The sequence below is a fragment of the Camelus ferus genome, chromosome 12 (assembly GCF_009834535.1).
Source record: "Camelus ferus isolate YT-003-E chromosome 12, BCGSAC_Cfer_1.0, whole genome shotgun sequence".
NCBI classification, from domain to species: Eukaryota; Metazoa; Chordata; class Mammalia; order Artiodactyla; family Camelidae; genus Camelus; species Camelus ferus.
The window spans coordinates 4,759,411-4,770,731 of NC_045707.1; the positions used below are offsets into that span (position 1 = coordinate 4,759,411).

The following is an 11,321-nucleotide window of genomic DNA, read 5'->3' on the forward strand; positions in this document are numbered from 1 at the left end:
TTTAAGGACACCAATAATAATAATAGTATTATTTTTTTTTGTATGGGAAAATCAATATGTACATTCTGAAATCATTTTCTCTGTAAATGGTTGGATTTCATTTCACCCTTAAAGGGATGCTTAAAGGAGAAGATAATATTAATAATAAAAACAGCTACAAAGTCTGAAGGATATGTGTGCATGGCTGATTTGGGGGTGCTCAAGGGCAAGAGGGGTGCAAGTGGGTGGCTTTGGTCTTTCTGAGTCAGTGGGGTGTGAGTCTTCCTGGGGACTGGACAGCCAGTGAGGAGAAGGGGGGACATTTTGGGATCTTTTAGGGAGCATCTGTCCCTCCCACTGGTGGAAACGGGCCAGAAAAGGAGGGTGCTGGACAGTTCTGCACAGAAGGAAGGAGAAGCGGGCCTGGGCCTGGCAACACTGGGCCTCCTGAGGAGGGCGGGGACCCCTTTGGGGATCTAGATGAAGACTTTGGTGCCTCTAGTGAGAGGGGAGCGATTCTCCCACCGTTGTGCTCTCAGTGGTCTTCCTCTCTACGCCTGTCAGGGCTCCTAAGGCCACAGAGCCACTTGGTGGCAGAACAGGGTCAGATCTGAATTCCCAGCACTGGTCCTATCACCAGCCTGCTGGGGCAGGTGAGGGCGGCAGCCTCCAGGACCAGTTGTCTCCCCCAGGGAGTTAACCTGGACTTGTGCTGTGATGACACCTGGGCCGTGGAATGTGGGGGGGCTTCCCCCAGGCACTGTGGACCCTGGTGTTGTCCTGGGGAAGGGAGCCTCTGAGAATTTTCTTCTAAGGACAGTCTCCAAGATGGTGGGAGCAGACACACTTTGAACTGGGCCTTGGTCCCTTGGGGGGTGGCTGTGAAGCCTCTGTGTTAGATTGGGAAATGGAGGCTAGGGATGGGGAAGAAGAGTGGTGGCGACGCTGGGGACTGGAGCAACGGCTAATGCCTCCTGCGCGCCCACAAAATGCCAAGCACTTGACATGCCTCACTCAGACGCCTGGACTCCTGGCCACACCACCCCAAGCCCAGGAAGGTGCCTGCAGGTGCAGGGTTAAGTGAGTGGAGGAGACCAGATGCCGCGTTTATCTGGTAGGGGGAGACAGTGACCCACTTGCCACTTGAAATCAGTCTTTCAACCCTTAAATCATGTCCAAGAGTGAATCATCATCACCACTATAAACATTTCAGACATTATTTATTAAATGCCTATTTTGTGCCAAACTCTGGGCTAAAACAGTTGCCTCCCCATCACTCCCATTTTATAGATGTGGAAAGTGAGGCTTGGACACATTGAATAAGGCAGCGAATCGCAGGGGCAGAGTTTGCCTGAGACCAGAATCTGAGCTCTTAACTGCCAAACTGTAGTCCATCAGCATCACTAGGGGGAGAAGGAAGGTAGGGGAAGAGGTGAGGAAGCAGATGAGGTGCAGAGGATGGTGGTGATGCCGGTGCTAATGTTCAAACATCGTCTGGCTCCTAGCTGAGCCAGGCACCATGCTGGGTCATGGGACACCAAGAGACAGGACAGTCCCTGTTCTCAGGAGGGAGGATCACAGTCAGTGGGGAACACAGGCAGTAAGCACAACCTCAGAATGGCGAGGTGAGGACTGGCACGAAGTTCTCAGAGCCCAGGAAATTGGTGTTGTGCTCCATCTGTGAGCAGCAGGTGCAACACTCCCTCAACTGGCCGTCCAGGAAGGAGTGGGGGGCGCTGTCAGGCTCTGTGATCTTGTGGAGGGGGATGCGGAATGCAGAGTTTCTTTCAAACTCAGTCTCCTCTCTATAAAAATGACTCAAAGCTTTACTGCACACAGAGGATAAAATGAAACAAAAGGAAATGCTTTGCAACCTGTTAAGCTCCGTCAGGATGGGAGAGACATAAGCAGTAGTGATGACTGCAGGCAACACCTATCGTTAAGAACCCCCAGTTCGCTTTGTAGGTTGGGCTTTAGCTGTGTGCAGACAAAACCACCAAATCGAAAGGCCTGTCATCCTGGAGCTCATTGGAAGTTCCCACCCATGCACCCCGAAATCATGAAACATCTACAAATCTCTGATTAAAGCTCAAAGGAGTGAAAGGCCTTGCCTAGGGCCAGCCTTCTGGCCAGCATCCTTGGCCCCTCACCTGCTGTTCCAGTGAATTCCCAAAGACTCAGCTATAGCAGGAAACTAACTCTTTCAAATTAATATAGTCTTTTAATAGGTTTTTTTTTTTTACTCTATTGCTTATTTATTGCTGTAACATAAACCACCTTGGAATTTTTTTTAATTCTTATTTTTTACTGAAGTGTAGTCAACTTACAATGTTAGTTTCAGGTGTATAGCAAAGCAACTCAGATGTACACATACATACTTTTTTTTTCAGTTTCTTTTCCATTACAGCTCATTACAAGAAATTGAATATAGTTCCCTGTGCTATACAGTAGGTCCTTGTTGTTTATCTGTTTTGTATATAGTAACATGTATCTGTTAATCCCAAGCTCCTAATCTATCCGTCTCCTACACTTTCCACCCTGGTAACCATAGTTTGTTTTCTGTGTCCATGAGTCTATTTCTACCACCCTGAAATTTAGTAACTAAAACAACAATTTATTTGCTCATAGTTCTACAATTTGGACTGGGCTCAGCTGAACGGTTCTACCCAGTAGCAGGTGGGCAGCTGCTGCAGTGACCCGCCCACCTGCTCAGCCCTGACCTGCACTGTTGGTGACAAAGGAAGGCATAACACGCAAAAGAATTAGCCTATCAGTCAGTCAGCTATCACACTCCGGATAAGAGGGAGTGACCTCACACAGGCAGGACCCCCCCCAGCCTCATAGACCCCCTGAGGAGAGGTTCTGAGAAGGACCCCACATCACCTAGGAGGTCTGCTGCAAAAAAGGCACTGCCTGACTATGATCCAAGGAAGTCCCACACAAACCCAAACTGAGTAACAATCTGCAAAAACAAAACAAAACAAAAAACCTGGCCTCTCATATGCCGCCCTTGTTTCTTGCACCTCTGTTCTGCAGCATGTGTATGAAAAGCTCAACCCCGCATCAGTATCACAGACCATCCTTCAAGCACCTATCCTACACTGCTGAAAGCTTCCAGAGACAAAACGTCAACAGTGACACAAATCATTACCACTGTGGCCTCAACATGTAGCCTGGCTTTCCCCAACATCCCAGCTGGTCAAGGCTAGAAGAACTTCCCAGTCAACCTACACATCAACCCAGTCTCATGAGTTGCTTTATTGCTTTTATGCTGCTGAACTGCTGTAGCCACTAAGCTGAAGATGATTTGTTACACAGCCTAGTTGTGACCATAGGTAACTGATACAGTTTGCTTTCAGTTCATGAGAAAAAAGCCAACCCAAACTAGTAAAGCAAGAAAGGAATTTATTGGCTTGATAGCAGTAAAGTTCAGTAATGATAAAGCCTTCAGGTACAGCATGAGGCAGGGCTCAGTGTCACACTGTCATCTAGCTTTCTCTATGGCTCAGCTCAGCTCCACATCCCAACTTGTGTTGTCTTTATTCTCAGACAGGTTTACCCCTCTTGCCTGCAAGGTGGCTGTGGCAACTCTTAGCCTCACACCATCTCATCTTGGATACTCAGCACAGAAGAAATAGAGTTTCTCTCTCTCAGAGTCCTGGGCCTGGATCTCATTGACTTGGGTGAGGTCATGTGATCATCCCTTGACCAATAAGACTGGAGAGAGGATAGGTTGGAATATACCGATTGGCTTAGATCAACCAGAGCCATTCTATATTGGCTGAAAAGGGGGGGTTGCCCCCAAAATGGGGGTCACAGATGTCACCATTGGTACAACCTCAGCTGCCTCCATCAGGCCTTTTACCAGCCGTTGGTCAACTCCCTCTCCTGGATCTTCATCTGTGAAATGAGGATTTTCATAGGACAGACTTCCAGAGTGGCTGTGAGGATGCTCAGAGCTTCGAAAGAGCCTGGAGCATTATGAGAGCTTCGTAAGTGTGAGCTACTGTCATCATCACAACTATGTTCTCCCTTCCGTTTCCTCACCTGGTGTATTTGACAAGTGGATCATGCATCCCTTCTCAACTTACCTTCTCTTAGCATCTGTGACTTCCTCCTCCTCCACCCTGACACTCCTTCTTGGTTGCCTTCCGGGCTCCTTTTACCCCGCACTGCTTCATTCAGGGGACTCCCCAGGGCTTAGTCCCGGGCCCACTGCTCTGCGTGTAGTCATGACTCTTGCCGAGGTAGGGTTGGCTTAGTCCCTCCAGGGAGTCCTCTCTCCTGAGCGCCCGGCCCCTAGACCCCACTGTTTGTTAGATGAGCCCCTAAGGTATCAAGGTCACCAAGGAGCCAAACAGAACTCAGCTTCCCCTGCTCTGTAATTTCCATCCATTGATGACATTTCATCTTCCCAGCCTCAACAGCTGGAAATCCAGGAGTCATCCTTGAACTCTCCCTAATAGCAATGCACAACCAAAAGCATTCTGACTCATCTAATGGGAACTTCCCTCTGTGAGTTTGTATGCATGATCTCTCCGCCCAGAACCTTCTGCTGCCATTTTGCACCTAACTTGCTCACTCTTTCAGGCTCCACTCCATTGTCAGGTTCTCCACACCTGGGTGAGGAGCTGATCCTCTGGGCTCCCATTACAGCTGAATGTCTCCAGCGTTGCCCTTTCCAAGTGGTCTTCGAGTTGTCTGCTTTTGCGTTTGTCTCCGAAAAGTCCCTGGCACAACTCAATTGCTGTCTGTGGAATGAATGACTAAACAACAGAACATCACTCCAAAGTGGAGGTGTCAGGATTTGAACCCGGGGCTGTCTAACATGCTACTTCCCTGACACCCTGCTCCCTGGTCACACCACTCTGCCATCCCAAGGGCCAGGGTTCTGTCTCATACAACCCACCTGCCCACCTGAGGGCGGTAGGTATTCTATGGTCCAAACGTCCTCCTCCATAGGGCCTCACCCACAAGACCGGCTGCCCCCCAGTCATCCACCCAGCCTGCCCAGACTCGCCACTTCTTCTGACTGTCACACTGGATCAGTCTCCATGGTGTAATTAGGACCTCCGGCCCATCCTGCCAGGCTGCCTTTCTGAAGACCCAGCATGCTTCACACCAGGCCCCTGTTAGGATGCTCTGCCTTCTAGAGGATCACACGGGACAAAGCCAGGCCCTCACCCACGTGACTGTCCACCAAGGAGACAAAAATAACAGGCATCTCTGTTCCTTGATCTGCCCTGCCCTTGAGTCCCTTGTCCTTCCAGTAAAGGGACTTCTAGACTTCCCACCATTTGGTTCTACAAAAGCTGATCAAGGCCTAGGGCACAGGTTGGCAATGGGAGGAAGAAGACACGACACTCTTGAGATTTGTAGGAGGCAGAAAATGTCCTAATTCAGCTGTTGCAATGTGACCACTTCCTGAGGCAGAAGGCTCCCAGAGGGGTGCTTAATTCTATAAAAGAGTCCTCCCCGATCTCTAGCACTGAAAGCAACCTGACTAGCACGCTTAGGAGGCAGTCTCGTTTTTGCAAATCTCATGCAGCTCTCAGGAAGCACCTCTGCTAATGCAGTCAGGTTCGCGACCCCACTCCATGACATCTCGTCCTCTGGTCTGACACTGGCTGGTCCCACCACCAAGTCCATCCCACTACTTGCCTCTCATTTCAGTCCTCCACTCAATTACTGACTGACCACTGTGTGACAGGCCTTGAGGAAGATACAGAAATGGACAAGACACATTTTCTGCCTTCTAGGAGCTCAAAGTTAACTGGGAGTAGACCAAGTCTTCCAGACCTCAGCACTCCCGACATTGTGAGCCCGATGATTCTTTGTGGAGGGTTGTCCTGTGCACTGCAGGGGGTTTAGCAGCATCCCTGGCCTCTATCCAAGAATCCACTCCCTGAGGTGTGACAGCCAAACGTGTTTCCAGACATTGTGAAATGTCCCAGGTTAAGGACCACCAGACACAACCTTTGAGCATCTGCTGCGTACATGCCAGGCAATTTGCATATATCCTCCTGGAATCTGAATGCTATTTGGGGGGTGAGGTGTGCTCCTCCCACTTTCCAGCCTGTGAGATCAGAGGTGGGGAGCCTAGGATTTAGGGAGATTAAGGGTATAAATTGCTCAAAAGCACGCAGCTCCCAGCTGAGATTTAGGACCCAGGCTCCACCAGCCTGCTCATGGTGCTGCACTGCCCCCTGGTGGGAGCAGGAGGCATGTCCATGAACTCGCAGGGCCGGCTTCCCTTCTTTCCTTCCTCTTTCTTCCTTCTCCCTGGACGCCACCCAGGATATGAGGCAGATTCTACAGAGGCCACAAAATGGAAAAGCAAATGTCTAAAAATTAGAATCGTGGAAAACTATAAATATAAAAGAAAACCAGTCCTAGGAAATAACACAAAATGATGCAGGTGATGCTGGGGGAATGTCCAAGTGCTGAAGGCATCAGAGGGAAGGACTGTGTCCCCTTCTCCCCTTTTATAGAGGAAGTGAAGTTTCCGGAACTTGCACAGGAGGTGCTGGAGCTCTGAGGAGGAACACTGTGGAGGACACCTCTGGAGCATCTGTCTTGTCTACATGGTGGGGCTGAGCCCCACCAGCACTCTGCCCGGGGCCTGGCAGCGGTCACGACATCCTCGCTGAATTGTCCTGACACCAGGCTGACATAGTAACTCACCCTTCCTTGGGCCCTGGTCTGCCAGGCCTCTAACCTGTGTGAGTAATAGTAATAGTAGGCGTTGATATCTGCCCCACCGCTGTGGCCCCAAACAGTCGGGCCCCAAGGACCCCTGCACCCTGGCAGATCAGGGCAGCTGCCCTGCTTGGTCGGGGCTCGCCCACCCCCCTCCACCTCACTGAGGATGGAGGCCCACCTGCTGCTGTGTCAACAGGAGGCTTTGCCAGCGGTGTCACCAGCACCTTAGAAGTCACTGAGCACAGTCTGGGGACAGTTCTGGGTTTTGCCTCACTGATCCGATAAGAGGGGCCTCCTGCCTGCTTCCTGTTGTCTGCTCTTCTGGCCGGTAGACATTTCCTTCTGACTATCTGATGTGAGGACGGCGTGAGAATGGCTTTCCCATCATGAGCCGTATTTGGAAAGGGTTCCTCCCATTCATGAGCGACTGCTCTGGGCAGGACACTGGACTCAGTCTTCTGGTCTTCTCCTAAGTCCTACAACTCTCAGAGGTGCACAGGTGGGAAGTGGAGGAGCTGGGGTCTGGGCTCTGAGCCCACACATCTCGGGGACCCCAGCCCCCTACTCCTGCTGTCTGCCAAAGAGAAGTATTCAGTGAACAAGCTTACGTTCCTTCACCCATTTCAGCACCATCTGGCACAACGTGGGCAGCAAAGACTTCTCAGGACATTAGGGGAAGCTCACTCCTGTCCAGGGATATCAGGTTTTAGTCTGGTGAACACAGGATCAATGATATCTGAAGACAGCAAACCCCATTAGGAGGGAGTTGGCTCTCTGAGAGTGACTTCCAGGTCCCTGGCCGCTCACACCCCGTGTTCTGTTACAGCCAACTCCTCCATCAGCCCAGGGAATCAGAGCGTCTGCACCTTCACTCCACCCTGGGTCCCCCTGGGAGGGGTGCAGAGGGTTGGTGGGCTGGACTGAGCCCTCTGTCTTATCATCCAGTAGCAATTTCCCTCCAATTCAGAGCAACAAGCATTTACAGAGGGTCTAATTTTATGAGGCATCTTACCAGGCAATGTAAGGGAATGGCTGGAAAGACTCAGGCCTTAGGGTTCTCACTCTCTGCCTTCTTCAGGAAGCCTGGGGCCACCCTGTGCTGCTCCTCCCACAGGTAAAGAGGCACCTGGCCCACAGACTCACTCTCCCTGCAGTCCGCTCTGTGACATCACTGCACCAAAGGCTTACTCTCGCTGGCATTTTCAACTTCTTTCCTCTACTGGCTCCTTCCCTCCCCTCCTTGAGGCTAGAACAAGTACTAGCCAGCCCCCAACCCAGCCCTAGCCCAGCCCAGCCCAACCCAGCCCAACCCAACCCAACCCAATCTGCTTTCATTGCCCCCTAACTGTCCTCTTATCTTGCTCTGTCCTTTCTCAGCAAAATCACTGTCTCTCTATTTCCATTTACTCTTTAGCCCCTGGACCTCTGCCCCCACCTCTCACTGAACCAGCCAGCAGAGAGCAGCTCCTAATCTGAGAGGGATGATGTGGACTTTCTGGAGCACTGGCCTCTGTGACCACACCCTCCTCCCCGCAAGCCTCTGGGTCATTCCTGTCTTCTGACTGGTCTTCTCCAGCATCCTCTGCTTCCTCAGCCTTTGATGTTGGAGTCCCCAGGGCTCCCCCTCCTTGTCCTTTTCCTCCACGCTTGTCCGGATGACTTTATCTAGCTTGTGGATGGTTTGGAGCTCCAGACTTGAGTTCAGATCCTAGTCCAGCTTTTTCTGGCTCTTCAAGATCCCATCTCCTTGGGTGTAACTGGGACAATGACAGTCTCATCCTCGCAGGACGCTGACGGAGGGTGGGGGCTGGCACACAGGGAAACCTCAGTAACTGTTCATTCTTACTGTCCACTGGTGACTCCCTTGAGGGATAGCCCTCTGGGGACTGGTCTCCTGCAGGTCTCAGCCTGCCCAGCCCACCAAACCAGATAGAGGAAGCTTAACATGAGGTGTTTCATGATCAATTTCAAGCAAGCATACATTGCTCATGCAATTGACCGGCATGTCAAATACTTGACAAAATAATAAGTGACTCTAGGTGCCAATCACTGTCTCACAATGCATTCCATTTACAGTTTTGGGTATCGGTATGATTAAATTATGAGGGCAACCCAAATACTGTGGAGAAATGACTCCTCCTCTTGGGAGTCTGCTGTTCTGATGCTCTTCCATTCTCTGGCCAAAAAAGAAGAGGCACAGATTGCTTTTGAATTGATACCTGAGATTTCAGCACCATGGATGCAAGTGGGGGCCAGACGCCGGCCTCCCTGCCCCACCTCCCTTGCTGTGGGAGCCTGGGAGGCAGAGAGGAGCCCTGTGAGTCTGGAAGAAAAGAGAGGCCTCTGAAGAGCAAGAAGAGTTCAAGGAAGCTGATCTGAAGGGTAGACCCCCAAGGGATCTCCTTCCTTCCTTTCTAAAAATAATGTTCTGTAGAACAAGAGGGTCAGGAGAGATATAACAGGTCCCCTGGTCTTCCAGTTGGAAATGTCACCAATTAGATTTATTTGGGTCACAAAATTATTTCTTTAAAGAGCAAAGTAGGACAGCCTGGAAGAATGGCAAGAACACACATTTTTGAGTGAGACAGACCTGGGTTCCACAGTGGGCTTCTCTGCTGCCTGGCTGAGTGTCTCAGAGAAATGCCTGAACCTTTCTCTGTCTCGGTTTTCATCGTCAGGATAATCACGCCGACCAAACAGGGATGCTGGGATTAGACATAATACAACATCTGTAAATTAGTCAGCCCAGGGTCTGGCATACAACAGGTGCTTAATAAAGGCAGCTGTAGGTGCCGGGGCTGTCTCAGAGTGAGTGTTTCTCCCACACCAAGCCAGCCCTGGGGGAATAATGCCTAATATCCCAGATGCCACATGCACTATTGCTCCTAAATCTTAAGCCTCCTCAAGACCCCCATCTGGGCCTCTCCCTTTCCTAGAGGTTCCAGGGGCTCATGGTCTCCCCAGTATTGATGGGGCTCCCTGTCATGGGAAGTCTTCCTGAACCTGAGTGGAGACCTTAGGTCCCTGGCAAACTGCTTCTTTTAGCAATTTGGAAAGCCTGGGAGATGCTCTTGAATGGGCTGGAGCAGGGAAGTAGCAGGGCAATTGCTCAGGTAGGACCTTGAAGCCATGGTGGACCCTTTTCTCTCTCACCCACATGTCAGTAAGTTCTATGGCTCTACCTCCAAATACTTCCTGTATCTGACCACTCCTCTCCTCACTGCCACCTGCCTCATCTGAGCCCCTATTCTTTCTCCCCTGGGGCTTTGCAGCAGGTCAGTCTCCCTGCTTTAGGCCTTGCACCCTTCCATTATTCTCAAGCCAGAATGATCCTGTGAAAATGGAAGTCGAGGACCCTTCTCTTGAAGATGGCACTGAACATGAAGAAAGCCCCTGTCCTCCCAAAGTTGAAGCCAAAGCAAAGGCTTTGAAGGCCAAAAAGGCAATGCTGACATGCATCCACAGACACACACACAAAAGAAGGTCCACACATCACCTACCTTCCTGAGGACCAAGACGCTGTGGCTCTGAAGGCAGCCCAGATACCCTTGGAAGAGCACCCCCAGGAGAAGCAAGCTTGACCACTATTCCAACATCAAGTTCCCCAGGCTACCGAGTGTGCCATGAAGAAGATAGAAGACAGCAACACACATGTGTTCATCGTAAAGGTCAAGGCCATCAACACTGTATCAGACAGGCTGGGAAGATGCTTTTCTGACATCATGGGGTCTGATGGAGAGGAGAAGGCTTATTATGTTCAACTGGCCCTGACTATGATGCTTTGGGTGGTGTCAACAAAACTGGGATCATCTAAACTGAATCCAGCTGGCTAATTCTAAATATAAATTATTTCATCATAAACAAACCAACTAACAAACAAATGGAAATCAGGTCCCATCACTCCTTGTCTCCAAACCCTCTGGTTGGCTCCTGTCCCACGCAGGTCTCCCCTCCTCTGTCCCTGATAAGGACCCTCTGTCCTGCCTCTTCCCCAGCTCTTGCTTACTCTGTTCCCCTTGCCCTGGCCGCCTCCTGCAGCTCCTAGGACAGCTGTGCCTAAGAGCCCACCTGAGGGCCAACACCTGGAATGACTTTTCCGCAGGTCCTCTCCATGTCCCCTTACCACAGTAATTTTCCTCCCAGTTCTTATGACTTCCTCTTATACCAGCCCCCGTTAGAAGATGAGGACTCGATTCTTCTGTTCTCTGCAATGCCTGTGGCAGTGCTTTGCACATTAGAGACCCAACACAAGGATTTGTGCATGAATAAATGGATGGGTGGGCAACTGCTCTGTAAGTGCCCACCCCTTCCTGCTAGATGCCTTTTAATCCTCACAAAAACTCTGGCTGAGAGGGGTTAGGAAACTTGCCAGAGGGCAGGCAGCTGTCCTCAAGTGGTGGAGCTGGAACTGGAGCCAGCTGGGCCTGATTCCAAAGCCTGTCTGTCCCCTTCTGGGAGAGACTAACATTCCTCAGCTTGACTCTGGGCTGGGCACTGAGGGGAGGGGGCTACGGATTCCATAAGAACATGGCTCTGCACTCAAATCTGCTGAGCGGCAGAAACTAACGGATAAATTAAAAAGCAGTGCCTGGGGTGAGGATATAGTTTAGTGGTAGAGTGCATATTTAGCATGCATGAGG

The 11,321-nt window shown here is 50.7% G+C and overlaps 1 pseudogene; it reads left to right on the top strand.

Annotated features, from left to right (window-relative positions):
• The first annotated feature begins 946 nt into the window (after nt 1-946).
• Nucleotides 947-10,495, top strand: LOC116667818 (annotated as a pseudogene).
• The last annotated feature ends 826 nt before the right edge of the window (nt 10,496-11,321 follow it).